The following is a 24,926-nucleotide window of genomic DNA, read 5'->3' as shown; positions in this document are numbered from 1 at the left end:
ATGGGGCGAATTGATGTAGGGGCAAACTTTCACGGGGACACATTTCTGCCGGTGCGAATTGTCAGGGATGATTTGTTGGGGACGAATTGTCATGGACCCCAGATACACACAGGCCCTGTATGAGCCAAAATGAATTAATTTAGATCAATATAGTTTAATACTGATTAATACTAGAAATTCTCACAATAGTTTCAGACCAATTCCCACTTTGATACATTTCCTTTGAAAGTTGGGCTTTCAACCTAAATCATAGATTGAAGAGGATACATGAAATGTCATTAGTGAAACAGAATAACTGGGTGATTAAAAGTACCTAAAACCCTAACCTAATAAACTGACTAGAGCAAAATGATACCAGTCTAAAACAATGGTTTCCCCTAGCAAAGCTAGCAGCAATAGGAATTGACTGGCTTAAAAAAAGGAAAAGTGCAATATTGTTCATCAGTCTCTTGCAGATCTGTCCAAGACAAAGTTTCAAACTCCCACAACAATAGCAGGCAAGTAATTTTATCCAGTGGATGTCAGGGCTCCTCTGGGTGGCACTCTTCAGTCAGTCTCCCTTCCTTTCTCCAGGACCCCGCTCCTCCAGGAGAAGACACCACCTCAAAGGGGGATGAGAACAGGTGGTCTCAGAAGCCTGAGTTTCCGTGGCTTTATTACAGCAATTCCACAGATTAGCTAAAGTACTGCAGATAGTGTGTGTCCCTGCAATGTGTATACAGTTCCCCCTGTTGCATATGTGAAGTACTTGACTACCTTGAGTAAAAGTTGCACAAAGAGAGATTGGAGAAATATAAAGCCCCCTCAGGCTCCACAAATAACTCATAAATACTCACAATCTTTCCTCCAAGCAGGTGCAAAATATCAACTTCATGTTCACTGCTTAAGACAATGTTTTACATAATACAAAAATTAAACAGAATTTCCAGGACCAAAGTTGGACATTTTAAATGAGATGGCCTCATTATACAAAACTTCATAATTACTGTTCTTGCTGTGAATGCAATTCTTTATATGAAATCTTTAAAATTGCAGAAACATAAAGCCCTATCAGGTTCAAACTCACAACCCCTTGTTTACAAGATCAATGCTGTATTTTTTTTCAGCTTCACAAAAGCAATATGGCCACCTACATTGTCAAGAAATCCAGTCTGATCGATTGAGTCTTACTTGATGTCAAATCTGTGGCTGTTGCTTTTATTTCTGTTAAACCAAAATTGACATCCAATCTCACTCTGCGACTTCTGCCCAGTCTGATATCAGGCATTGGAACAGAAAATGACCCAATCCTCTTTAGCCCAGGCTCATCCACATATTTGGCATTTTTCTTTTCTGTGCTGAAAAATTGGAAGAACATTGATTTCTGGTCATCATCTACAGGGCAATAGAAATGTTCTGACACTTCATTGCAAGCTACAGACTGACCTTTCTCCACAAATCTTTTAAAAAGTTCAGTACAATATTCATAATCTCTTTTTTTATTAACTCTCATTTTTTGGGGGTTGTGAATCAAAGGATTGAATTTTGAACACATATCAATGCCATAGGTCAGGGCACTGATTCTTGACCCTATTATTTTGGGGTCGTTTCCAAACAGAATGGCTCCCTTTGCGATGGCCAGCTGGGAGTCGTAGGGACACAGCACTTTGCATCTGCTGCTGAACTGCTGACGGATCTCCTCTCTCAGAAACTTGCAAGAAGCATAGCCCCCGACCAGCAGGATGTAGTCTATGTGGATTTCAGGTGTTGTAAGAATAGCTTTTATTTCATTAACTATTTTCATAATGCTGTACGCAAAAAAGCTCTTGAGCTTGTCATACGAGATTTGGATACAGCCATCTGACCAAGTAGCCCCATCAACATCAGAAAAAAAATAAGAAATTGGCTGCTTTTCATCTGCTAATTTGATCAAATTGTAGTGACATGTAATGTATATGTCTTCTGCCTGTCCACTACATTTTTGAATGGAGAAATGGTACATCATCTTTTGGAGTTCTCCGGGGTGTTTTCTTGTGTACTTGTCCCACACATTTGTGTGAAATATATCTCTCAGAAAGGAAATGAAATTGTCATCTACAGATCCTCCACCCCATCCCCCACCAGACGCTCTCCGCAGCTCCTTCAGAGATCCATTCTCTTGGACCTCGTGCAATGTGATGTCAATTGTTCCACCTTCAAGAACAATAACCAAAACATTTTTTAAATATATATATACATTTATTAAAGCTGAATAAAGGATGGCAGTGTTACTATAATGCCTTGTTTCCACTGCTGAAGCAGCCAGGCCTAGATTAAAATATTATGCAATTGGCTAGTGATCATACAGAAAAATGGAAAACAACATCTTGACAGAGTTCTTCAGGAGACTCAGAAGCCATGTTAAGATTAAAATGATAAATTCATGAATTTGAACACAGATATCCTATGAACTTACAAGGACAAGTGCCTTTTTGAGAGTTCTTAATGTAGGGTTTTAAGGTATTATCGATGCGTTATGCCTCACCTCCACAGTCGACAACAATGTACTGTTCCCAGTCTTCTGCTGCAGTTTGTCTTGATCCCCTCCCTCTGCCACAAAGCCCTCTTTAGGCAGCTGTTTGCACCACACTGAGGCTGCCTCAGGCTCCAGGGTAATGATCAGATTCTCTGAGTCACTCTCAGACACCATATCTGCCTGCAATTTAGAGAGTTTTGGAAGGGTTACTTTTATTAAAAAATACCTAATGCATTGCTTTGTTAGTATTTTATGTAATCAGTTATAGTATTCCAGAACAGCAAAGTAAACTGAGTACTGGGATATGTTTTGTACTACATCCAGCATTATTTTTGTATAAACTGACAGAAAAAAATAAAGAACCACTATATTTAACCACTCATTTATATATATATATATATATATATATACAGTGAGGGAAAAAAGTATTTGATCCCCTGCTGATTTTATACGTTTGCCCACTGACAAAGAAATGATCAGTCTATAATTTTAATGGTAGGTGTATTTTAACAGTGAGAGACAGAATAACAGCAAAAAAAATCAGAAAAACACATTTCAAAAAAGTTATACATTGAATTGCATGTTAATGAGGGAAATAAGTATTTGATCCCCTATCAATCAGCAAGATTTCTGGCTCCCAGGTGTCTTTTATACAGGTAACGAGCTGAGATTAGGAGCACTCTCTTAAAGGGAGTGCTCCTAATCTCAGCTCGTTACCTGTATAAAAGACACCTGTCCACAGAAGCAATCAATCAATCAGATTCCAAACTCTCCACCATGGCCAAGACCAAAGAGCTGTCCATGGATGTCAGGGACAAGATTGTAGACCTACACAAGGCTGGAATGGGCTACAAGACCATCGCCAAGCAGCTTGGTGAGAAGGTGACAACAGTTGGTGCGATTATTCGCAAATGGAAGAAACACAAAATAACTGTCAGTCTCCCTCGGTCTGGGGCTCCATGCAAGATCTCACCTCGTGGAGTTTCAATGATCATGAGAACGGTGAGGAATCAGCCCAGAACTACACGGGAGGATCTTGTTAATGATCTCAAGGCAGCTGGGACCATAGTCACCAAGAAAACAATTGGTAACACACTACGCCGTGAAGGACTGAAATCCTGCAGCGCCCGCAAGGTCCCCCTGCTCAAGAAAGCACATGTACAGGCCCGTCTAAAGTTTGCCAACATCTGAATGATTCAGAGGAGAACTGGGTGAAAGTGTTGTGGTCAGAGACCGAGCTCTTTGGCATCAACTCAACTCGCCGTGTTTGGAGGAGGAGGAATGACCCCAAGAACACCATCCCCACTGTCAAACATGGAGGTGGAAACATTATGCTTTGGGGGTGTTTTTCTGCTAAGGGGACAGGACAACTGCACCGCATCAAAGGGACGATGGATGGGGCCATGTACCGTCAAATCTTGGGTGAGAACCTCCTTCCCTCAGCCAGGGCATTGAAAATGGGTCGTGGATGGGTATTCCAGCATGACAATGACCCAAAACACACAGCCAAGGCAACAAAGGAGTGGCTCAGGAAGAAGCACATTAAGGTCCTGGAGTGGCCTAGCCAGTCTCCAGACCTTAATCCCATAGAAAATCTGTGGAGGGAGCTGAAGGTTCGAGTTGCCAAACGTCAGCCTCGAAACCTTAATGACTTGGAGAGGATCTGCAAAGAGGAGTGGGACAAAATCCCTCCTGAGATGTGTGCAAACCTGGTGGCCAACTACAAGAAACGTCTGACCTCTGTGATTGCCAACAAGGGTTTTGCCACCAAGTACTAAGTCGAAGGGGTCAAATACTTATTTCCCTCATTAACATGCAAATCAATTTATAACTTTTTTGAAATGCGTTTTTCTGGATTGTTTTGTTGTTATTCTGTCTCTCACTGTTAAAATACACCTACCATTAAAATTATAGACTGATCATTTCTTCGTCAGTGGGCAAACGTACAAAATCAGCAGAGGATCAAATACTTTTTTCCCTCACTGTATATATATATATAAAATGGACCTGGAGAAGTCCTAATGGAGGAAAAAGTAAAATAGATCATCTTACATTCTAACGAACAGTAACATATAATTGAAGACTGCACGGTCCTGAACAGATTCAATACTGGTAGCGACCACAGAATGGTTCGGGCATTAAGAGCATTTTAGCTCTGAGCTGAAGCACTGATCTAAAGAAGACCTCTCCCCCCAAAGTTATCAGATTTCCTTAACTCATCAGCTGTGAACTGGTTTACATCAAAGTGACAGTTTTTGGAGGATGGCACCGAGAATAGGCCAAATAGTTTAGAATCCCTGCTGTGAGATGTCTGGGGAAGGGGGCCTGTAGGTAATAAAAACTCTTTGAAATGGACGAGAGCTATTAAATAGCTATTTGAGACTTAAGAAACTTGACCCTTGGAACGAACAGGGCCCTGCTTTCCTCAAAGACTTTGTCTTCAAATAACTACGGTGGAACCCCTGCTTACAAAGAAGATTTTGTGCACAACCTTGGAGCCTTCAAACCAGTGGAAAATCTGTTTGGAAAAGACTCTACTTTCGCGAAACCCCAACTTCCAGGTGCATCGACTGAGTGGAAGTTCTTGGACAAAGCCGAACCGGACTGCCTTTGTTCCAACCACACGGACCTCGTGCCGTGTGCTGTTATCTGAGCCCGAAGCCAGAGAGGCCTCTCTGCGACGAAGTTCAGATAAGTTTAACAGTTTGGAGTTCATGATTCATGACATTTGAGAAATCAATTAGAAATGTTTATCTGTGATTCATAACTCTAGAATGTGTAATATAATTTCATTTTCTTAAATATAAATGTGTGTTGCATTAAACTGTTTTGTTGATAAATTTAGAAATAAAATCTGTCAACGCCGAGAAATATCTTCTCATTCCTGTTTAACTGTTTAGTCTGAAATTGACACAAGTTAATAGACATTAGATTATTGGTGGCCCTGCCTATCCTTAATCATTGAATAATAATCAGTTAAGGGAAATTGTGGTAACAAGTAATGCTAGGATCTTTCTCGGCACCTAAACGTAAATGAGACTGATATATATATAACGAGAAGTTACCTGACATAAATACTAACCTGCGTAGTTATTTAATGTCTGACTAACAATACTAACAAGAGACTCACCTTCGTCTTACTAACCAGTATTGTAGTCAATGTGTTTATAACCTTTTTTGTTTAACGATTTGTGTTATCATATGCGATCCCATGGTCTTTGATTTGGTCACGGAAGTGATTTGTCTATGATTTGTTGATCTAGAGTTGAATTTTAGTTTTTCCCTTTTGTATAATTAGTGTAGTGCTACATTTAGTCTTTGTTTTTCATAAATTTGACAATTTAAATCTTTGGAATTGGTGTCTGCATCCAATTATTATGGAAATTGAGTTCTACAAGATTCTAGGATTCGTGATAAGGCGATACTATAAATTCACTTCTTTAATTGAAATTTATAAGTGTACCTTACGCTACATTGTCATATTTGCAAAAACACCAGAAGACCTTGAGCAAGAAAACTGGGCTTAAAATTAACCAGAGTGAAACATTAGTAATGTTTTAAAGCTTTGCTATATTTAAGTAAATCAGCGGATACATAAGTCTAAAGTTATGTCTACCATGGACAACAAATCAGCACAGATGGCGATATTATTGAAGAAATGATAAGAGTAAACATGGGATGGAGTGCATTTGGAATAATCTTTATAGACCAGAACAATTCTAATATATATATATATATATATATGACTTTTATTATAATTTCCTGTACATGCAAAGAAAAAGCTTTGCAAAACATTCTTTGTCATGCAAATAAAGCAAATTTGAATTTAATGTGAATTTAGTTGAATGTATATCTATACATCTATATCTAAATCTATCTTTCTAGCTATCTATATACACCGATCACCTATTAACTTTTTCAGCAATTTGAGATACAGTAGTTCGTCTGTTGGATCGGACCACACAGGCCAGCCTTCGCTCCCCACGTGCATCAATGAGTCTTGGCCGCCCAAGACCCTGTTGCCGGTTCAGCGCTTTTCCTTCCTTGGTCCACTTTTGATAGGTACTGACCACTGCAGACCGGGAACACCCCACAAGAGCTGCAGTTTTGGAGATGCTCTGACCCAGTCGTCTAGCCATCACAATTTGGCCCTTGTCAAAGTCACTCAGATCCTTACGCTTGGCCATTTTTCCTGCTTGTGACATCAACTTTGAGGACAAAATGTTCACTTGCTTGCCTAGCAGAATTTGGCTGGACTGTGTGGATGGAGGAGTGGCAATTGTAAATATTTGTAATATGGCTGTGTGTGCTCTGTCTTGCATGTCCCTACCCCTCTGTGCACCTTGTTTAAACACCCTGGCTGGGCAGGAGGTCGCCTTTCCTCCTGAGTCTTGTTGGGTTTAGTGTTAAACAATTGATCATGTCAGGACAATGTAAGTGTGTATCACTTATAAAGAGCAGCTCCTGTGTTGAATACAATGCAGACTTGCATGTTCATTGTTTTAGAACCCAGAAAGTTAAAGGAAAACATTGACTCACCTTAGTGGCTGCCAGTCTCATGAACTGTTTTGCAGCAGAGTCCCAAATAGCCGGCACTGTCAGCACCCAGGTCACATCAGAGGCGATAAATTCCTTCCCGCTTGTGGAGTCACTGATGGTTTTCAGAGCATGCTCCTTGAGAAACCCCAGGCTCTCTGAGAATACCTTCAGTGCAGGAAATTGTTCTCCATTTTTAGCTGAGATCATGAGGTTTTTTGAAATTGTTTAAAAAGTGCAGATTTAACAGTTTTATTTATAGCAAACAAATCAGTTTTTAGTTGAGACAGAAAATTACTGGTCATTTTTATGATTACTTGCATGTAGTTGGCTTTTGGTTTAATAAACTATGTCTTATTGTGTTCATTTCGATGGAATTAATGCATCAAACTTACACCCTTTTTATAAGAGGTCTTTAGCCACTGATTGAAGCCCTAGTAGCAAACTAGAAATCACGGATATCCGTAAACACTTCAACAGCCAACTGATTTTTCTTTTCTTCATTCTCACCTCTCTCTGACTCTGAACTCAAAGCCAGAAACCCACAACATGCGTCGTCGACCCCCTCCCCACTCACCTTCTCCACGTAACTGATCTACTCCCCTTCATCTCCTCCTGTTCTCTCTATACACATGATCTGTGCCTACTCGCACCCCATGGATTCTCCTACCATTCCTGTGCAGATGATGCCCAGACAGGGGTTTCTTCCAGTCTTTTCCCTTTTCTGACCCCCTCAACCCCTCTCGCATTATCTTCCTGTCTGTCTGCTATTTTCTCCTGAATGCACTCGAACCACCTAAAGCTGAACCTCTCTATATCTGAACCCCTTTTCTGTCCCTCCTCCTTCTCACCTTCTACTGATCTCTCCATCTCACTCTCCTTGGAATCGATCACTCCCTCTCCTTCTGCTAAGAATATAGGAGTCACCCTTGATCCTGCACTCTTCTACACTCTGGTCCTATTGCGCAAGAAAATTAAAATTTCCTCCTCTTTCTCCACAGCCTGTTCCTTTTCATTCCTGGCCCCCAAGTGGTGGAAGAACCTTCTCACTGAGGCAGGGTGTCCAAACTATGGCTTGCAGGTCAGATGTGACCGATTTATAATTTATAAAAGGCCTGTAACGTGGTGTGTAAATTAATGTTAAATGTGGCCAGCGTGAGAATCTTCCTCCATAAACAATAAGGTTAAGCTACAGCCTTTCTAATGTGACTGCACAACCCACTCTCACTAGATGCATTTCAAAGGGCTAAAGTTTAGGCATTGCTGTTTACTGACATCTGATTGGTTGTCATATTTGGACATATTTGACATGCCTGTATGGGTAATTTACTTCTTGAAGGCGGGACTAAGCACAGTGACAGCCCACAGAGCTGGAATTCCAAATAAATTACCAGGTTAAAATAATTTTAAACAAGAAACCTATAAAAGAGAATACTGGAGTTTGGAAACGTTATGCAAGCAGGCGATTGGCTGTAAGTTCTTCATTATGAAACAGTGGAATATAAGTAAATTTTGTATTGAATAAATATATTGAATGGCATAATCTTGCATTTGAATAGGATTATAAAAAATACATAAGGAGATAATTGTCCTGCTTACAGATGCTAGATTATTGAAGAAATAGCATTATTATTACTATTATGATGATGATATTAAGTAGGTTTATGTAGCCTAATGTTAGCACATATGTATTTATTTATGTATTCCATCTCGGAGTACCCCGAAGAACAGTCACAAGGCACTGGTTGAAAGTGAAAACATTATCCAGGTAACTTTTCCAGCGATTAGAACTGATAGACATGCAGTGCAATGTCACGATCGCCAAAAGCACAGCCTGGACCAGACCAGGTTCCCTCATTGAAGACCCCACACAAAGCATCCTCAGTTTGTTTGGCTCAACATACATTGGCTCGACATTCTCTCTTGTGACTGTGAACAAAAACAAGTAATTATATGCTTTGATTTGTATGTGGCCCCTGAAAATAAACTTTCATATCTGGCCCTTTGAGAAAAAAGTTTGGACAACCTTGCACTGAGGTCAGGACAGCAGAGTCCCTGACAACCTTCCGGCAATTACTCAAGACACATCTATTTTGAGACTGAACTTGTAATTTAGCATCTTATGCTCCTGTGTTGTTCAGCACTTCTTAAATTGTACACTTTATATAACTGTTTCATTATACTGCTTACTCATACATTGCTAGAACACTTCAGGCATGCACTGATATGAAAATTCTGGGCCAATACCAATATCTGATATTCATTTTACAGGATTGGACAATACTTTCCGATTATGTATTTACCTATAGAATGAGAGCGGGTTGGAAGGGGGGATGAGATCAAAAGTGCTTGTGTTCATATAGGTTTTTTTGTACTCTGTTTTTTGACAATCATGCATTTGTTGGGACTAGCAGCATTGTCGTTGCTAGGAATGACATTCCACTGCCCTGCCATTCACTGCGCAACTGCACTGACTTCAGCAAATACCCAGACACAATTTGGCTTGCCATAATAGTATGGCTTTATTTTCCACATGTGAGTACAGGTCACTTTGACATGTCAGAAGCAGTAAAATGCATTGAGGGCATCTCATGCATTGTCGCAAAAATCTCAGGCTAAGAAGCTTGGCCACCCCACTGGCCTCCCCTCTCGTCACTCAAATTTTCATCAGAAAGTGAAAAGAAAAAAAAAAAAAATTCAGTGGAATTACCACTCTTTAAAGGTTTTATATATAACTGTATAAAAAACATGTCTGAAGTGACACCTCTATGAAAAGTCCAGCTCCCTCGAAGCTGCGGCTAATTTTACCGTGACATCACACCATGACAAGCTCACCGTCTCTCAGGCTGTTTTGCTGCATTAGCACTAAAGGAAATACGTTACCAAAAAATAATAATAATGCACCCAGGGGAGAGATACCATGATAAATAGCTGTATTATATATGGTTGCATCCAGGTACACAATAACAGCATCTCTGCATTATTAAAGCCATAAAAAAACGTACACTTACAGTGAAGAAACAAGAGGGCTGCCACCTGACCCCACAATCCAGGACATTTTGAGACAGAATGGGATTTAAAATTAGCTGCTAAATTTAAATAAATAAATGTGTAAATAATCTGGTTGCTGAATGACAAGTCAACAAACAAGTCATTCTGATGATCAGTTCAACATCCTGCCTCCGAACTGCTGAGCAATGTTACTGATTGGGAGAATAATCACACTTTATGGCAATTTAATACAGTATTAACATAATAACTGAAGAACTGCATTTCTTTCCCTGTGTGTCTGTGTGAAAAAGGTCACTGTCTCACTGTCTCACTGTGCTACGGTACTGTGCTAAAGTTCTACCCTGATACCTAGAAGAACAGGGTCTGATAAGAACCAGTTTTCACCAGCAATTTGGTCTCTCCTAAACTGTTTGTATCCTTCCAACTTGTATTCATCCCTATCATTTTCTGTAAGCCATGTTTCTGTCACTCCTACAACATCATAGTCACATGCCGGCACTGTGGCTTCTAGCTTTAGCATCTTGTTCCTTATATTCCTGGCATTGAGGTGCAAACATTTCAGGACTTTCCTACTAGCAGTTTCCCTTTGTTTTCTTTCCTTAGTAGAACATCTCCCATTGTCAGAGCTCCCTGCCCCAAAAATTAACATATTAGTGTCTGCATATGATCAAAGGAAACGTTATTATGATTAATAATAATGTAATACATGAAAAGTATTATTGTAGCCATTATTATTATTCTAATTATGCCACTGTTTGCCCTGCATGATAATTAAGCACAATTATGAATTTGAGCAAAGGTGTAGGAGCTAATTATCAGGTAAAGAGAAAGTGTCCCAAGATTACAACAGCACCCCACCACATATAAAATAAAAAAAAATGTTTATATATTATCCTGCTGTCCTGTATCTGATGTGGGGGTGAATGTCCTGATGTGAATAATCCATGTTTTTGTTAAAACGGTCTAACAACAAATGTGCTTCACTTTAAACCTGTTCAATAAATGGGTGGCACGGTGGCATGGTCTTTTGCACTGCTGCCTCACAGTCCTGTCCAGGGTGTAATCCCACTTTATGCCCAGTGTCTGCTACACTCTTAGGACTAATGTGTTAAATTTAACACATTCTGAGTTTGTTCAATGACAACACAAAATCTAAAAATATCCAGTTGACACTTTGAGAGTTAAACCATCGCGAGAGTCAGTGTTAATACTGGGTGTCAAATTAAAGAGTGTTGATTTTACACTGTACTGGACTGTACTGTAAAATAATTTAACATACCCATAATGCATTGTGGCAGTTTCCTGTTGTTTTATGGTTTTATTTTTTTCTTAATAATTGTATAAATGTTAATTATTGTACATTAATTATTGTTTGAGGGTAAAATGTATCTTTACCCACCAATATATTTATATGTGTGTTGTCAGATTTTTCTACCCTCTCTCAGAACTCATGTCTTTGAGTCAACCCCAAACCACAATGTTTGGCTATTTGTCGGTTTGTGGTGGTGCTTGTAAGCATTAGCTGTATATGCCTGATCATAACACATTTGATTATTATATTGTTATATCACTGTATTTTTTTTTTCACTTTAAGATTTTAAACGTTTTAGGTGGTTTTAGAATTGATTTAAAAAAAATGTAATCATAAGTATTACAATTTTGAATGTTTTTATTTTGTAAATGTAAAATACCAAAACAATAAAAACAGTATATGCCTGATCAGTTTGCGTGTTTGATTGGGTCTGGGTATTTATTTGTAAACCAATATATATATATATATATATATATATAGATAGATAGATAGTGATGGAAAAAAGTATTTGATCCCCTGCTGATTTTGTACGTTTGCCCACTGACAAATAAATGATCAGTCTATAATTTTAATGGTAGGTGTATTTTAACAGTGAGAGACAGAATAACAGCAAAAAAATCCAGAAAAACGCATTTCAAAAAAGTTATAATATATATATATGATTTGCATGTTAATGAGGGAAATAAGTATTTGACCCCTTCAACTTAGTACTTGGTGGCAAAACCCTTGTTGGCAATCACAGAGGTCAGACGTTTCTTGTAGTTGGCCACCAGGTTTGCACACATCTCAGGAGGGATTTTGTCCCACTCCTCTTTGCAGATCCTCTCCAAGTCATTAAGGTTTCGAGGCTGACGTTTGGCAACTCGAACCTTCAGCTCCCTCCACAGATTTTCTATGGGATTGAGGTCTGGAGACTGGCTAGGCCACTCCAGGACCTTAATGTGCTTCTTCTTGAGCCACTCCTTTGTTGCCTTGGCTGTGTGTTTTGGGTCATTGTCATGCTGGAATACCCATCCACGACCCATTTTCAATGCCCTGGCTGAGGGAAGGAGGTTCTCACCCAAGATTTGACGGTACATGGCCCCATCCATCGTCCCTTTGATGCGGTGCAGTTGTCCTGTCCCCTTAGCAGAAAAACACCCCCAAAGCATAATGTTTCCACCTCCATGTTTGACGGTGGGGATGGTGTTCTTGGGGTCATTCCTCCTCCTCCAAACACGGCGAGTTGAGTTGATGCCAAAGAGCTCGATTTTGGTCTCATCTGACCACAACACTTTCACCCAGTTCTCCTCTGAATCATTCAGATGTTCACTGGCAAACTTCAGACGGGCCTGTACATGTGCTTTCTTGAGCAGGGGGACCTTGCGGGTGCTGCAGGATTTCAGTCCTTCACGGCGTAGTGTGTTACCAATTGTTTTCTTGGTGACTATGGTCCCAGCTGCCTTGAGATCATTAAAAAGATCCTCCCGTGTAGTTCTGGGCTGATTCCTCACCGTTCTCATGATCATTGAAACTCCACGAGGTGAGATCTTGCATGGAGCCCCAGACCGAGGGAAACTGACAGTTATTTTGTGTTTCTTCCATTTGCGAATAATCGCACCAACTGTTGTCACCTTCTCACCTAGCTGCTTGGCGATGGTCTTGTAGCCCATTCCAGCCTTGTGTAGGTCTACAGTCTTGTCCCTGACATCCTTGGACAGCTCTTTGGTCTTGGCCATGGTGGAGAGTTTGGAATCTGATTGATTGACTGGTTCTGTGGACAGGTGTCTTTTATACAGGTAACGAGCTGAGATTAGGAGCACTCCCTTTAAGAGAATGCTCCTAATCTCAGCTCATTACCTGTATAAAAGACACCTGGGAGCTAGAAATCTTGCTGATTGATAGGGGATCAAATACTTATTTGCCTCATTAACATGCAAATCAATTTATAACTTTTTTGAAATGCGTTTTTCTGGATTTTTTTTGCTGTTATTCTGTCTCTCACTGTTAAAATACACCTACCATTAAAATTATAGACTGATCATTTCTTTGTCAGTGGGCAAACGTACAAAATCAGCAGGGGATCAAATACTTTTTTCCCTCACTGTATATATATATATATATATATATATACTCAATATCATATTTATTTTGCTTAATTTATGTAGAAGGAAGATGTTAGAGAAACAATTAGAGCTCTACAGAGACAGTTTGCCAGATGCAGCATGGATGTCTATAAGAGACTTGTTCTGGTAAGTTCAATTATATATATATATATATATATATATATATATATATATATATATATATATATATATATATATATATATGTTATTCTGTGTGAGAAACATATACTAATAAGTAGTTATTACCTACATTAATTTATGTAGTATATCAAACATGTAGCTTTTGCAGGCTCTGCTTATTTATTGGAAAGGCAAACAGCATGATTGCCCATAATGTTTTAACAAACCTAGAACACAATAACACAGCGGTACAGTGTAGTCTCTGTTTCTCTTTCTCTTACTTTGCAGTATTATTTGCAAAAATACAATTTGTGAGTGATCTGTATTAATATAATCTCATGTTTTCTTGTATAGAAATTACTCATGAAACCTGAAATGAAAGTGCGTAAGGATCTCCACCAAGAGTTTGTTAATATAGCAGCAGATTGCTACCACCTGGGATGCTTGATGGCCCTCCATAATCCTCCTCTTATTGTTCTAAATGAAAGCAATCCTCAGGTCCCCCCAAAAGGATCAAGAAAAAATATTGAAAAAATAATAACATTATTTCCACTCATTACAAATGGTTCAAATACAGTATTTATGCCTTTGCCATTTCCATATAAGAACTAGTTATTTGAGAAGATTCTGAGAATTAATCATTTAGTTTGTGAAAACTATATGTACTCAGAAATACTTGTTGGATGTTGGTGATATTCTATAAACATTTTATAAAATGCCTGTAGTAATTTGAAATAGTTTTACTTGGAATTCCTAATATAAAAAATATTTTTGTTAGATTTAAGTTACTAATGTAAACCTAGAAAGAGAAGCTTATATTCTGTATATTCTGCATGCATTATTATACCACTTTAGGGAGATATTGTATTATCAAAACAAAATATGTTCCTTTTTAACATTTCATTAATTGATGTTTAATTGATGTTTAATTAATGTTTTCTTCATATGCCAGGAGACCAAACAGTTTGACAAAGCTATTTTTATCCACAATTTATTATGGCTAAACCCAGTAATTTGTCTACATATTATTAAACAATCTCAATTTATGTAATTGATCTACTAGTGAAATGTATCCTCTAACCTAGTGTCAAACATATCAATGCCAATTGTTATTTGAATACATGGAACGCTCTTTGAGATGCAAATCACTATAAATAAATACATTAGAATTGTAAATGTATGAAAGGGCTGCACTGTGTATTTATTCAATTTAATTTCATAATAAAAAAAATGTAACCCAGGGATTTTACCAATTCTGATTCAACCCAACTCAAGAGATGGAGACAGTACATACATAATACAGAGATCATAATGGGAGTTTACATGCAGTGTTTTTAACTCATGAAGTGATGAGGCCCATGCACGTTAGCCCCGAAACTTGGCAGAATCAGGTTTTGTGGCCAAAATAACAGCCACAGGGAAGGACAGGGTCAATCCCAAACACTGAAATTATGTAAAAATTATGAAAACATGCCTATTTCCAGCAGGGACATGAGGGAGGGGCAGGGGGGCGAGAGCCACTGCCCCTTTGGTCCGCAGAGCCCTAAGTGCCCTCCCCTCCTGCATGTTTTTTTCTTGCTTTGTACAATGCTCAAAAAAATTAAGGGAACACGTAATCATTACAGTATAACACCAAGTCAATTAAACTTCAGGGATATTAATCTGTCCAGTTAGGAAGTCTAAGCGATTGTGAATCAATGTCACCTGTTTTGGTGCAAATGAAAGTGACAACATGTGCACTGGAGAGGCAACAGCAAGTCAACCACCAAAAGGGAATGGTTTTGCAGGAGACACGTGAATTGGCAGGTCCGCCATTGGCGCCCCGTTCTCTTCACAGATGAGAGCAGGTTCATACTGAGCGCATGTGACAGATGTGAAAGAGTCTGGAGATGCCGTGGTGAACGTTACACTGCCTGCAACATCATCCAGTATGACTGGTTTGGCGGTGGGTCAATGATGGTCTGGGGAGGCATATCCTTGGAGGGTCACACAGACCTCCACGTGCTAGCCAACGGTACCCTGACTGCTGTCAGGTACCGGGATGAAATCCTTAGACCCATCGTCAGACCTTACACTGGTGCAGTGGGCCCTGGGTTCCTCCTGGTGCAGGACAATGCCCGACCTCTGTGGCCAGAGTGTGTAGGCAGTTCCTGGATGATGAAGGCATTGATGCCATTGACTGGCCCTCACGTTCCCCAGACCTGAATCCAATTGAGATGTAGCCATGCATCCGCCGCTGCCAAGTAGCACCACAGACTGTCCAGGAGCTCACTGATGCCCTGATCCAGGTCTGGGAGGAGATCCCCCAGGACACCATCCGCCATCTCATCAGGAGCTAAAAAAAGACATCTGGCAGCCTGCCTGAATATTGAGTCAGTCGAGGTTGACGATTCAAGTAATGTGTGATTGATGAGTCACCTGGAAGGCATTTATAACTATGCACTTATTGGTAAAGCAATAATGTTTTATGGCTTCCAGAACACAGTGTTAAACTTAAATTAAGCACTGTTTAACATACTATTCTTAATAAAATGAAGAAGAAAAAATGTGAGTTGATAATTATATATCATGAGTGAAATATTCTACAAATTCCTTTCACGATGATCAGCCAGATCCTCAAAGCCACCCTGAGAAAGGTTGCAATTCAGACCCAGAGAGTGAGGGAGAGCCTATTGAGAGACATGAATTGAAAGAGACAGAGGCATTTGGTATCCAGAGTCAACATAAGACAGCTTCAGGTGAGAGGGTGACAGACTCTGGGAGGAAGAGATGGTTTTAGCAGCCTGCCCTAGAAAAATAATATTGTTACTGCTGTTACAATAAGGATTGTAAATTTCTTGGCAGTATTGTTGTGGAAATTTTTAAGTCTGTCTCTGTGGCATTCCAAAATCAGAGATACAAATAATGATTGCACTTAACAACAGCAATAATAATAATAATAATAATAATAATAATAATAATAATAATAATAATAATAATAACCACAATACTATTGCACTCTACTTGAGACAATTCCTGCCCCAGCAATGCAGGGAATATTCAAAGAGTTTGATGATCATCGGTGGTTTAAAACACTTTAAATTAGTGAAAATATTTGAAACACTGCCTGTATCAACGGCCACTGTGGAGTGCTCATTCTCAAAGATGAAGCTGCATAAAACAAAGGTCCGAAAACCTCTGTGGTCAAGAAAGGCTATCTGATCTGCTTCTCCTGTCCATAGAGAAGGAAATCCCAATCAGCAAAGATGATGAAGTAATACATCTCTTCCAGAGAATGCAGCCCCACAGGAAGAATTTGCAGATTTTGCTGGGGGTGGGGGCATTTGCCCTTTTTTGTTATTGAGCCACTGCCCCCATGGTGTCTCTGCATGTAAACCCACATTTCATGTGTAAATGCTACTGAGATAATCATTTATATCGTATAGAGGAGCTTTTCCAGATCTGCAAGGGGACCCGGGGACACAAATGGAAATTGGGCTTCAAGGCATTCAAGACAGAAAACAGGAGACACTTCTTCACACAGAGAGGCGTCACAATCTGAACAATCTCCCCAGTGATGTGGTTGAAGTGATAATTTGGGAACATTTAAAAAGACTGGATAGGATCTTTGGATCACTTACTTATTAATGGTCAGCACACTAGAGGTTTCCTATGTATTACAACACTCCTTGGGCAAAGTGGGGGACCCAGAGCAAAATCGAGCAGAGGATCTTGACAGTGAGTGCAAAAACTGAGCTTTTCCCGATGTTCTGCTGTTAATCTGTATTACATAACTGATCTGAGCTACTACACACAATGCTAAAAGAGCTTTTAACTGAGCAATCTAGCACTTGCTGAATTTTGAAAATACATATTTTGTCCATCTAATGTGCAAGTATGCAATTTTAAACAATTACCTAATTGCATTGCATTTTAAGTGAAAAGAATGGAACATAAATATCAGTCGCAGGCAGGACTTCAGGTGACCCATATACTTTTTATTACAGCAGTATTACATCACTCAGTCAAAAAGTCCAGGCTGATTGCTTGTGTTTCATAGGATGACAGATCAGTGGCTGTGGCCTGTATTTCTGTTAGACCAAATTTAATGTCCAGTCTGACTCTGCGCATCCTGCCCAGACTGGTATCGGGCATCGTAACAGTGAAGGAGCCGATTCTCTGCATGTCAGCCTCATCCACATACATGGCACACAGCTTTTCTGTGTGGAAAAATCTAAAATGCATGGACTTCTGCTCTTTATCTATGGGTGAATAGAAATACTCTGAGATTTCATTAAATGCTACAGACTGACCCTTTTCCACTAATTTAGCAAACACATCCGCACAGTACACATAGTCCCCAGCTTTATTTACTCTGCGTTTTCTGGGGTCGTGGACTGAAGAATCAAAGTCCTTAGCTACTGCAATGCCATAGGTAAGGCCACTGACCCGGGATGTGATTATTTTGGGGTCGTTTCCAAACAGAATTGCTCCCTTTGCAATTGCCAGCTGGGAGTCATAGGGACACAGCACTCGGCACCTGCTGCTGAACTGCTGACGGATTTCCTCTCTCAGGAACGTGCTAGAAGCATAGCCCCCGACCAAGAGGATGTAGTCGATGTGAATCTCAGGTGTTGACAGGATTGCTTCTACTTCATTCACTATCCTCTTCAAGCTACCCTCAAAGAAGCTTCTGAGCTTGTTATTTGAAATCGTAATACACCCATCTGACCAAGACACACCGTCCACATGCTTAAAATACTCAGACATCTCTTTCTGCTCCTCTGCACATCTGATTAAATTGGCGAAGCACATGATGTAGAGGTCCTCTTCTCCTGATGTACACTTCTGAGTGGAGAAGCTGTACATCATCCTGTGCAGCTCTCCAGGGTGCTCCCTCTTGTACCTGTCCCACACACCCAGATTGAAAGTCTCTTTGAGAAAGGCTTGGAATTGCTTGTCTACAGACGTTCCCCCCCACCCCCCTCCAGACGCCCTCTGAAGCTCCTTCAGGGAGCCGTTCTCCAGGACCTTATGCACTGTGATGTCTATAGTCCCCCCTGTAAGAACAGAGACAGAAAGAAGTATTTAAGAAAGGATTATGTTCAATAGCCAGTTTCCGACTGTAGAGAGCAAGTTCATGTTCATGTGTAAATCTTTACTTCTTATATACTGTATTGAGACAACTGGACAGGCAATGTAGAAATAGAGTTCCACTGACCATAAAATGTCATACATGGGAAGACCTTATTGAAGTTTAAGTTTGACAAGAAAAGGAAAATAAAAAGTGATTCTTACCACCACAGTCCACAGCAATGTACTGCACTCCCGGTGTCTGGTCAAAGGTGTTGTCCCTTCCTCCCTCTCCCACAAACCCTTCCTTGGGCAGCTGCTTACACCACATGGAAGCTGTCTCCGGCTCCAGGGCAAGAATCAGCTGCTCCGAGTCCAGCTCTGACACCAGACCCGCCTGTGCAGGAGGGAGGTAAACCATCTGTTAACCTGGGCATTGCATCTGAATTTATAAGGTACATCGTGAAACTTGTCAATATGCATATATGCATTTGTAGCTGTTAACACATATATATGAATGCCAAGATAAAAATCTCTTTGAGAAAGGCTCTGAAATCTTTGTCTGCAAACGTGCCTCACCACCCCCTCCAGACACCCCCTGCAGCTCTTTCAGGGAGCCGTTCTCCCGGACCTCATGCACTGTCACTCATGCAAAAGCTGGATATCTTTGTTGGTAAGGAACTGAGACCCACCTCAGTGGCCGCCAGTCTCATGAACTGTTTGGCTGCAGCGTCCCAGATGGCCGGCACTGTCAGCACCCAGGTGACATCAGAGGAGATGAACTTCCTGCCACAGGTCTGGTCGCTGATGGTGCTCAGGGCATGGTCCTTCAGGAAGCGCAGGCTCTCAGAGAACACCGTCAGAGCTGGGAACGGCTTTCCACTCTTAGCAGGGATCATCAAATCTTTAGTGATTTTCTACATTTGGGAAGAAGATGAGCACATTTAGAATGAAACATTGTATTGAAAATGATAAATTCATCCATGTAAATGTATATGTTTGTGTGTATTTTACTCCACATCAATGATGCATACTGTGCAGCTCATTACTTGCTGTTAAAAAGTAATGAATAGAACATATGAAAAATGTAATATAAATGTTTCCACAGAGAGGAAAGGAGCCCTTAGACCGCCTCCACCTAGTATAGTCAAAGAGGGCTCAGTGAGGCCAAAGACTGAGCAAGACTGCAGGACTGGGAGCACCAGGTTACAGTGTCTGTCCGGGTTTCTCAGTGGAGCAGAGAGTGAAGTTGGAATGAAAATACACTTTGATCCTGCAAACTTTCACTTCACAAGTTTTTAATACATTTTATTGTACACTTTTTTTAAAAGCGCATTATCATTTGTGTATATATTTATTTCAATATGTTTAAGTATTTCTCCTACCTTATTGTACAGCTCCATTTTAAAGTTTTCAAAGAAATACCACTTTCTGGACTCCTCCGAAGCCATGGTGTTGTACTTGATGACGGCGTCATAGCCAAATCTACTGAGTTTCTTGTGGGGGTTGAACAGGGCGCAGGTCGGGGTTTGGGGGGTCTGTAGCCGCGCTCCGAGCCCCAGGACACGGAGCGGATGTTGTCCGTGCAGGACTGGACACAGAAGCAGTAGCCGCTGTACGCTGTGCCGAAGTCCACAGCCACTATGAGAAACGAGTGGCACATCTTGCTCTCTGCAGCTGGAAACTGGGTGACCACACCTTTTTTCATTTCTGTTTCGATTGTGGTGTTTTGCAAAGCTTGTGTCCGCACTTCTACATGGAAACGAAACTAACCGGCTCTTGCTACTTTTCTGTTGAGGCCCTTTCTGTTTCAGAAATATCGGGATTATTGAGTGAAATAACAAATGGCATTTTAAATGATCACAGGCACCACTCCCTGCAGAAAGTGAAATCTTCAGGAATTCAGAAACTGGGGAGGCAATCCCATGAAAAGGTGGACAGTCATGCGATTATTATTAGATAGGCTACCATACATTACTATTGCTTTGGATAGCTTCAAATACATTATTACTTGCTCAAATAAAATTAGGGTCACAATTCAAACTTCTTAACTTCAAATGGCAGAGAGGTATTTTAGTGCTGAATCCGATGCAAGACGCAGCACATCTATCCATAAGGAATGATTTATCATTCAGTCAGTACCCATCCCATCACAACACCTGCTGTCGGCACATGACTACTTTTATAAATCTATTTCCCATTGAAACAACATTGAACCGACCTGCAGGCTACTGAGACCTGCTATTTTGTTTCTAACGCACTGGTTTTCCCGTCCCTGCTCAATTATATACAGGCTACACTGTCATCTCCTGGTAAAGTGCGGTATTGAACACAAGTTTTTATGGAAACATTTTGAAGATTTTGGTCACAATATGAAAAGCTGCTATGTAAATGAAAAGTACAATTGTATCTTGTATGAAAGCATGTAGCAGTAGTGTTTTTATTGTATGTATTGTATGAATTAGTATTGAACTGTGTCAGCTGGGGGTTTTGAGTAGTGTCATGAAAACTTTTTAGAGTGTGTATGAATTGAAAGTGACCTTCAGTGATGAGCGACAGAACATTCAAGGAAAATAATCGAAATAAATGAATAAATGCAAATATGTTTGACTGTAGATAAATGCTTTTCAGCCCTGGTCCTGTCGAACCACAATCCTTTCTCCAAACAGGAGCAAAATATCAACTTCATGTTCACTGCTTTAGACAAAGGCTTTAAATAATAATGAACAAATAAATAGCTGAAATTAAAAACAGGATTTCTTTCCAGGACATTGACCATGAGATTGAATATACAAAACTTTCTAATTACTATTCTTGCTGTGAACACAACTCTTTATATGAAATCTTTCAAATTGCAGAAACAACATTGCAAGCCCCATCAGGTTCAAACTCACCCCCTCGTTTACAAGACCAATGCTGTAACTACTGAGCTCTGGAGTCAGTCCTGCCTATTGCTGTTCAGGCAGACATTATGAAACACACACCCCAGGTATAGTTGTGTTAAACAGGGAGCTCAGTGCTCCACATGTCACTGCTTGACTGTGCAGACAACATACTAAAACCAGCAGGGGGCTCTCCTGTAGCTAGTCTATGAGCAAAGCACCAGGGATCAGGAGAAACGACACTGTCCCACCAATCACTTGTCATTAAGTGCTCTGTGTGTAATCAGTCAAATCTGAGAGTCAGTCCAGTGTTTGATTGGCAGCCAGTGCAAACATGCCAGCAGAGGAATATTATGGGATTATTATTATTACCTCTCTGAGTTTAATTGTAATGCTTTGGGAGACAATTTTGCATAAAGCAGATATAACCGAAGTACCAACAAATTTCAGAGAGATGTACAACTGTGTATCATCAGCATTGCATTGAATATGTATACAAAGTGTCTTGATTTGTTTGAGTTCTGCTGTCCCCCATGCCATACTCCTCTATCTCCACAGGATGGTGTCTGTGAAACATCATATTGTGTGGGTGAGATTGGGCTGTCAGTTCAGCTGAAATGTGTGTCTGCTGCTCTGATATTATTTTCAATGCAGCTATTAACAAATGCATTACCTTTCCCTTAAAGGCCCTGTGTGCATGTGTGTGAGAGTCTGCAATAATTTGCTCTTTTGCAACATTGTAAGGCTCTCTGAGGGAGATTGCAGGTGGGTAGAAGTGAGTATTCACAGTAGTGTAGAGTAGTGGTCTGGGCTCCAGGCTCCAGGCTCCAGGCTCCAGGCTCCAGGCTCCAGGCTGTGTAAAAATAACGTGATATAATTGTAAGTCACCCTGGATAAGGGTGTCTGCTAAGAAATCAAGTAATAAACTCAGTGTCATTACACACAGTTACCACATGGTGCAGTAACTGGGCTTGTATTCCCTCAGTCCCCTTTATGACACTTCATTGCCCTACCCTCTAATCCAGGGTTTCCCAAATGTGGCCCTCAGTGATGTTTGGTGTGGCCCCCCAAAGCCAAACTTTAACCACCCCTCTTCTGCACCTTTACTATATTTTAACACTTTCAGAAAAAATATGTCACAAATTGCACATGTAATTTGGGGGAAAATAATAAAACAACAATTAAAGTTAATATATGTCCCGTAACAGAGATAAAAAGGTATGATTTGGGACATATTTAGTTTTCATTGATTGTTCATTTTCTACTGCCACCCCCCATCCCCTTCCCTCCAGAAATTGGCCCTCCATCACCAGACATTGGGAACCCCTGCTCTAATCAATCCACATTGTATGTAAAGACCAGTCACACACAGCAGCATACATAAGAACATAATAACATAAGAACGTTTACCGATGTTTGGTGTCCATTAATAAGTAAGTGATCCAATTTCCATGTGTGTCCCTGCTGATGTGGAAAAGCTCCTCTGGTCTGATGTGGTCGATGCCTTTCATGATTTTTAAGTCTTGGATCAAGTCCCCACGTAGTCTCCTCTGTTCCAGGGTGAAAAGGTTCAGTTCCCTCAGTCTCTCAGTAGGACATTCCCTTCAGACCTGGAATAAGTCTGGTTGCTCTCCTCTGAACTGCCTCTAGAGCAGCGATATCTTTCTTGAAGTGTGGAGCCCAGAACTGTCCACAGTATCCAGATGAGCTCTAACTAGTGCATTGTACAGTCTGAACATCACTGCCCTTGTTTTGACAATATACCCTAACATTCTGTTTGCCTTTTTTATTGCTTCCCCACATTGTTTGGATGGAGAAAGTGAGGAGTCCACGTAGACTCCTAGGTCTTTCTCATGCTTTACTTCTTCCAGTTCTATTCCTCCCATAGTGTCATTATAGTGGACATTTTTGTTACCTGCATGTAATACCTTGCACTTGTCGTCATTGAATTTCATCTGCCAGGTGGCGGCCCACAACTGAATATTATCTAAGTCCCTTTGAATAACCTGTGCTGCCGAGATTGTATCTGCTGAGCCACCTATTTTTGTGTCATCTGCCAGTTTGCTAACTATCCCAGAGTCCAGATCATTAATATACAGATTAGAAAAAGCAAAGACCCTAGTATTGATCCCTGTGGAACTCCACTAACAACCTCACTCCAGTTAGAAACAACTCCTCTAATTGACACCCTCTTTCCTATAGAAGCCTGGGGTGTTCTGAACTACAGAACGCTACATTAAACTACAAATTAGACATGTCGACCTGTCTATACTGTCAGTCAGAAAACTTTCTGTCACTCCTGGCTCTACAGACTCCGCCTTCCCTCCTCTCCTCTCCTTTCCTCTTCAGAGGCAGCAGGGTGCGATCAGACTAAACCCTCAGGCCAGTGTGTCACCACCGCCACCTGTCTTTATGCTTTTCTATTTGCAAAAGAAAGAGAACAACTTGCTGCACTTCTTCCACACAATGGAGGACAATAGGCAGACATTCAGCCCAGTGTTTGTTTACAATCTGTCACAATAGTGACCACATCCCGCGTAAAGACTGCACAAGAGGTCAGGAACTTAATTGCTTTCTCAAAGTGTGAGATCCATTTATAAACTAATTATAGATGCCAATACATGTGTGTATACTATGTATCTTGATATATTTACTGTTCCAAAGTGACTACAGATGTGCAGAGTACAGTAAATATACACATTTGTATCCTTGCTAATTGAAACGTTTGTATTGCAGTTATGGATGCTGTTGTGGGTTCATGCCTTCATTTGTACCTGGCTAGAGCTTTAAATATTAAAGATATGTTGTTAACGTGTTGATTTGTTGCAGGGTGACATGTCTGTTAAACTTGTCTCAGAATACTGGGGTCAGAATGTCATCGAAGTCCGTCTGAGTATCATGCTGGGCCTGAGTGGAGTAAACCTGCCAGCACTGCTCTGTTAGTGAGGCAAGAGGTTCCTGCTCTGCCAGGGAATTTCCCAGCTCGGCTCCGCTCCCTGGGGGGGCCTCAGACAGACTGCACGTGTCGGAGGCGTGTTCTCTCTCCGTGCGCACGGTATAACTCACTGCCAGGCAGAGGCACAGGGACACACTCATACAGGGACACTTGAGAGCTGAGCAAGATTTTCACATGCTGTGGGTGAGTCAAGTCACTTTACTGTTTGTTTACTGTGCTGTGCCAAGGATTGGAGAGTCACAAAAACAACTAAACCGATCAGTTCTCCTGGTGATTGTATGTGTTCTGAGGTAGTGCTAGGATTTTTGGGAGCTTATCACTCTCTCCATTATTGATCATATTTGCTTAAATAATTAATTTCTGACTCTCATCAGACATTTTATTTTATTGAATTCACATGTTGTTAACTTTTTTAAGGTGTTATTGTTTGGCATTCATGGGTCTTTTCCTCTGCAGT

At 40.5% G+C, this 24,926-nt stretch overlaps 2 pseudogenes; both read right to left on the bottom strand.

Moving 5' to 3' along the window:
- Positions 1–521: 521 nt before the first annotated feature.
- LOC136714104 (heat shock 70 kDa protein 12A-like) lies at positions 522–7,249 on the bottom strand (annotated as a pseudogene).
- A 10,326-nt stretch (positions 7,250–17,575) lies between these two features.
- Positions 17,576–20,294, bottom strand: LOC136714103 (heat shock 70 kDa protein 12A-like; annotated as a pseudogene).
- Between the last annotated feature and the right edge of the window lie 4,632 nt (positions 20,295–24,926).

Source organism: Amia ocellicauda, chromosome 18, assembly GCF_036373705.1.
Source record: "Amia ocellicauda isolate fAmiCal2 chromosome 18, fAmiCal2.hap1, whole genome shotgun sequence".
In the NCBI taxonomy this organism is placed as follows: domain Eukaryota; kingdom Metazoa; phylum Chordata; class Actinopteri; order Amiiformes; family Amiidae; genus Amia; species Amia ocellicauda.
This window is presented reverse-complemented; position numbering and strand designations above follow the sequence as displayed.